We start from the raw sequence: 6507 nt of genomic DNA on the forward strand, positions 1-6507 counted from the left end.
TCGCTATACAACTTTCAATACGAAGTTTCAGAAGCTAAAAACAAAACCCATTTGAGACATAATGGGTCTGAACCTCGGCTCTGAATTTTAGTTTCTGTCTCACTATATTGTGGTAGATATAATCTAAGGAGGTTAGGAATTTTGCAGACTCCAGAATTACATTCCAAACATATCACCTTCGGAAAATCATCATAACTTCCACTATGGGCATCAGATTTAATTTTCGTAAGAATTTACATGAACAGAATGGACGATAGGTTTTTTGGGTATCATTTTCACAACCTAAGGTTGAAACAGTTACCCACGGCACGTTGTACGCGTTCGCTCTACTGAACCATTCTATACTCAGGTCATCATGGGAGATTTGGCATAACTCTTCATTAGAGAATCCAATATTGATCAGACTTGTGGGGTTAGAAACATTCTCAGAGGTTACCACAGGAAGAAATTTCAAACCTGGGAGATCCAAAATTACATAGATACATCAGATTCAATATCGAGCTCCTACAAAGTGAAAAAAGGTGTGTAGTTTTTTTAAAATTTTTGTGTAAGCTTAGTTTGAAAAATTACTTTGAAGGAATTCAAAGGACATAGTCAAGAATTATTATCGGTAATTGATGCCCCGAAGAAAGAAAATGGAAACATCTAGTAAGAAACCTAAAAGCTCTAGCATTACTCATGAGTAAGAGGAAGAAATGCAACATGATATATCAAAATTACGAGACCAAGTGCAACAAATTTCACACACACAAAAAGTAACAAAAAGTAAGATGGATTGTTTAAAGAAATATGTAGAAGCTAAGATGGATGTTTTAAAGAAAGGCATGGAAGCTAAGATGGATAGCATGGAAGCTAAGATGGATGGCATGGAAGCTAAGATGGATGATTTCAAGAAAGGCATGGAAGATTTGAAGATAGATTTGAAAAAGTGTCTACAAGAAATTCTTACTAATGGAGAAAGGGTAGTAAAGGAAACTGATGATGAGAACAAAATAAAGGTTAATCATGATTTCATAGACTCTAACGTTGGATCGAAGAACCACCATGTTCCAAATATTGATATGAGGAAGTTTGATGGCAAGGGTCTCGGAACATGGATACTATAGATGGAGCAATTTTTCGATCTCCATAATGTGCAAAACACACAAAAGGTATGCATTGCAACTTTATATTTGGAACCAAATCAATTTGTATGGTATCGATGGCTTTGCCCTCGTAAACAAATTTTCACTTGGGCTATTTTTACGAATGAAATGGTAGCACATTATGAGGATATGGAAAGCAACACCTTTTTAGCCAATTGATAAATCTCAAACAAATGGGTTTAATTATGGAGCACATTGAGGACTTCCAAAAATTGGATATAAGGGTAAAAGATATTCCATAGGAGCATAGGATTTATGTGTTCATAGGGACTTTAAAAGATAACATCCAACATGAGGTTCACCTTTGGGAACCAGATTCATTGGAGAAGGCATTCAAGTTGGAAAGAAAAATGGAAAGAAAAATTATGGCAACAAGGAAGCCTGTTGGCATTATGATTCTGGTATGGCTTTATGATACATATGTTGTACTTGATGGCAACCCACTCATCTCAGATAATAAATTAGTGTAGAGAAAAGTTCACGCACTTATATGTAGAGAAAATTTTATTTCATGTAGAGAAAAGTTCACGCACTTTTATGCAGAGAAAAGTTTATTTCATGTAGAGAAAATTTCATGCACTTTTATGCAGAGAAAAGTTTATTTCATGAAGAGAAAAAGTTCACGCACTTTCATGCAAGGAAAAGCGCGTATATGTTGGAGAACTTACCTTTGGTCCATGGTAGTTAGTCCTTGGTATTTGAACCTATGAGGAAAAGCGCGTATATGTTGGAGAACTTACCTTTGGTCCATGGTAGTTAGTCCTTGGTATTTGAACCTATGAGGAAAAGCGCGTATATGTTGGAGAAATTACCTTTGGTCCATGGTAGTTAGTCCTTGGTATTTGAACCTATGGTTTTGGACCATGGTACGCACTTTCATGCAAGGAAAAGCGCGTATATGTTGGAGAACTTACCTTTGGTCCATGGTGGTTAGTCCTTGGTATTATTGAGCCCCATGTTTTTGGGCCCCTTGTATTGGTTATCTATGGTATTGATCCATGATTTTAGGAAGAAGCTTGCCTATATAAAGAAAATGAGATCACTTGGCTAATTCATCCTTGCAATTGAATATCTTAAGATCTAAAATATTGGGCTATTGTTTTGAAAGTTTGATCTATGAAAGTGAAGTTGAAAGCGAATCTGTGAAGGGTGATCTCTCGAGTACTGCGGAAGTGCAGAGGCGCCACAGAAGGCGCAGTGCAGAGGCGCCACAGAAGGCGCAGTGCGGAGATGCCACAGAGGCGCCACAGAAGGCGCAGTGCGGAGACGCCACAGAGGCGCCACAGAAGGCGCAGTGCGGAGGCGCCACAAAAGGCGTAGTGCGGAGGCGCCACAGAAGGCGCAGTGTGGAGATGCCACAGAGGCGCCACTGAAGGTGTAGTGCCGAGGCGCGACAGAAGGCGCAGTGCGGAGGTGCCACAGAAGGCGCAGTGCGGAGGCGCCACAGAAGGCACAGTGCAGAGGCGCCATAGAAGGCGCAGTGCGGAGACGCCACAAAGGCACCACAGAAGGCACAGTGCGGAGGCGCCACAGAAGGCGCAGTGCGGAGATGCCACAGAGGCGCCACAAAAGGCGCAGTGCGGAGGCGCCACAGAAGGCGCAGTGCGGAGGCGCCACAGAAGGCGCAGGTGGGGTGGTCACGGCGCCAGAGAAGGAGCAGGTGCGGAGGTAGTACAGATATCCACAGATCTATACCAGTGAAGTTGCGATCCCTGCTTAAAATTTGTTTTAACTGCCTTTGACTATTCTGCAGGGTTTTGGGTGCATAACTGATGTTTGGCTACTGGTATTGAGTTAATATAACAACATGATTAATGACTTATCTTTATTTACTAGATCTGGTTGATAACTCTCATAATATCATTGTATATGTATGGATCTGGTGATTGGGTGATTCATAAGGTTGTTTGATTATGAGCTTGAATGTTCTTGTTGGGTCCAGTATGAAAATTGGATGAAAAGTGGCCTTTAAGATTATGTGTTGTGCTTCAGTGTATCCAGTCTGAAAATTGATGAAACGTGGTACCTGGAGGAGAGAAGATTGTAGGCCAGCACCTATGTACTAGTATCTAAGCTAGTACAAAAGCTAAGGGAGATCTTTGGAGCATTGTAGCAGGTAGCAGCCTGCGTACTAGTAAATGGATTGGCTAGTACAAGAGAAAAGGGGGTTGTAGCTCCCGTACTGGTATAAGACTGCACCAGTACAAATATTGTAAAAGGATTTTCTTATTAAGAAGAAGATTGAGATGACTAGCAGCAGGTGGTTTTTCTCCCGCATTGGGTTTCCACCTTATATCATGGTGTTCATGTGTGTGCCTTATGTGTGATGATCTATTCTCTATTACGACATATGTTATCTGATAATATGGTTGATAATGTTCTAATGCACTCATTGAAGATCAATTAACTTAATCATAAGAAGTTGTGGAAGTAGCATATATGAATCTGATTATGGAAATGAAAAAGTTTTATTAATGTGATAATACTGATTCACCCCCCCCTCTCAGTATTATTTCCAACAATTGGTATCAGAGCAGGTCCTTTGATAGAAGCTTGATCGCTTGAAGGAGACCCGTGGAACAATGGGAAAGAAGCTTAAGAAGAAAGCACCTAAGAAAAAGAAGTCATCTCAGAAGAACTATGACAGTGGGAGAATCGATTGGGGATTAGGTATAAGAAGCTCTTCAGATTCAGAATCAGATTCAGAATCATTATCAGGTATGAATATATTATCCTCTCATGTTCCAGCTATCTTTCCTTTTGGAAGAGATGAAAGTGATAGTGAAACTACTGAATTTGCTCTTATGGGTGAATAAGAAAGATATCAAATAGAGGCAGAATTTAAAAGGCTGACAGACAAAATTAGAGATCAACAAGATCTATTGAACAAAAGGGAATGTGATTTCAAAGAAGAAGCTACCAAACTAAAGGCCCAACTAGAAGAAGGAAACAAGGTAAGAAAGCTACTCAAGGACAAGGAAGACCAATGTCAAAAATTGCAGCATGAAGTGACATCATTAAGAAAAGAAGTCAACGAAAGAAGCACAACCATCAAGAAACTCAAAGATAGATCCAGCTACTATGAAAATCTTGAAGCTACAATCCTCTCACTAAAAGTAGATCTTGAAGAATCAAAGAAGCAGAATACAGATATACTCCAAACTATTGCAAAACAAGAAAACGAAGTCACCAGCTTAAAATCTCAACTAAAATGTGCCTTCCGAGTTCATCAAATGCAACAGGATTTGAATGAAGAAAAAGAAAAGGAGATTCTCAAACTAAGGGAACAAATGGAAGAAGGAAGGAAAGCTGAAGAAGATTTGAAAAAGCAATCTCTTGAAAAGGAAGAACAACTTCAGGTTGAGGTAAATATCTTGAAAGGTAAACTAGAAGAAAAGGATAAGCTTTTACGGTTTCAAGATAGTTCTAAAGTCTTGGATGATATTCTTAGTAGTCAAAGGTCACTTGCTATAAAGACTGGTCTTGGTTTCCATGAATCTGTTGAAGGTGAATCTAGTTCACAAGGTGAGGCAAGGAACTCTAAAGAGAAATCTAAAGTGATCAACGAAGAAATGAAAGATCAATCTCATCATCAACCAAGAAAAGGGATTCCTCAAAGAAAATCCTTTACTCCTCCTATGAATAATGTTGAATGTTATGTATGTCATAATCTTGGACATGTTGCAGCTAGATGTAGAAGAAGAAGGGTTAAAGACCATTATGCATAAAGATCATCACATTCAAGGTACTTTTATGGATATTGCTTTGCTTGTAATATGTTTGGTCACAAAGCTGCTGATTGTTACAAGAGGAATATGAAACATGTAAGATGTTATGCATGTAACAAGCTTGGACATATAGCTAAGGAATGCAGGAACAAAGTGTGGGCCCCATATCAAAAGGAGAAAATGTCATCATCACGCTTGAAGATATGGAGGAAAAAGGAAGTACAGTGAGAAAAAGGCGACACTGCACAACGTACAGACATACCAGAATCAGAGGGAGCTGAAAGTACAAAACTTCAGTGTCCTGAATCTCATATGAAAACTCCATAAAGGAAAGTTGCATATATATGCGAGTTAGTTACTGCACAGTCACGTATATGATTGTTTGAAGAAAGGCAGTAGGGACAAATTCAAGAGAAGGATCAGTTTTTCTCTAGTTAATAATAATGATGTGTGGATATGATGGTTAGAAGTGTTTTGGTTCTAACTTGATATTGATGATGTCTTGATACTTCTTATTGATATGCATGATCAGACAGATGGCACAGGTTTAGAGGGAGCATATGGACTTAATGCATTATTGGCATTATGGTTAATAGTCCTTGGTGATGATACTTATATGGATAAATGATTCATCTTGCTATGGTTATGAGTTGTTCACATGGTTCTTGGATCAGATTTATGGTTGATTCTCTAATGATGCTTGCATGGGAAGCACTTAGCTTGAATTCACATCTTCTTGATGTTGAGTCACTCATATGCTGCTGTAATCATATGCATAAAGATCATATATTACAGTTATGATTCCTTTCATTCTTGGCACAAATGGATGAGGATTGTTGGCTGGATACAGGGATGATTATTCAAAGTTGCATTGTTGGAGACATGATGATAATGAGCTCTTATCTATATGATGATAGGATTATTTCATACATATGTTGATTAATGCAGATATTCCCAATTGATGATACTTGATTCATGTAGATCTGGATGGCTATGATGTTTCTCACATAGAATGTGAAATTCTGTTGATGTGGACATACCTTGATGATTCATGCACTAATACAAGTTGTTGGTCTAGTTGCTGTTGACAGATACTATGGAGCAGATCATAAAGTGTTGTTGCTGATGTTCATCTTATTTAGGTGATGTCATATCAAGACTCATGATGTAATAGTGTCATCTCTTCAGGTCATGTAACGACCTATGTTGGTTTCCCCACTATGCCTGGGATGAAGATGTAATGTATTTGGTTTTCATTTTTCTGATATATCCCCACTTGGTTGGGTGATGGATGTATGTATTGAATCTTTTAGGAAGGTCATTTGTGATGTAGAACATCCTTTTGCAGACCTTGCTTACAGTCAGGGGGAGTTTGAGCATGAACAACACTATATAGCAGAGCAGACATTTCAGCTTGTTCTCAGAAAGAGCATGATCAGATTGGTGCACCATGACATATACAAAGGGGGAGCTCATTCAGAGATTTCAACAGGTACTCAGGGGGAGATTATAATGCATTGTTGGCATTATGGAGGACGTACAGAAGGAGATCTTGGATGTTGGTCTGATTATTGCTGCAATCTATCTCTTTCATGGTCATTTATGGTGTTTGGTGGATTATGTTTCTTCTTTAC

Source organism: Pinus tabuliformis, chromosome 8 (assembly GCF_031772625.1).
Source record: "Pinus tabuliformis cultivar Carrire ecotype Pingquan chromosome 8, CPIR1, whole genome shotgun sequence".
Lineage (NCBI taxonomy): Eukaryota > Viridiplantae > Streptophyta > Pinopsida > Pinales > Pinaceae > Pinus > Pinus tabuliformis.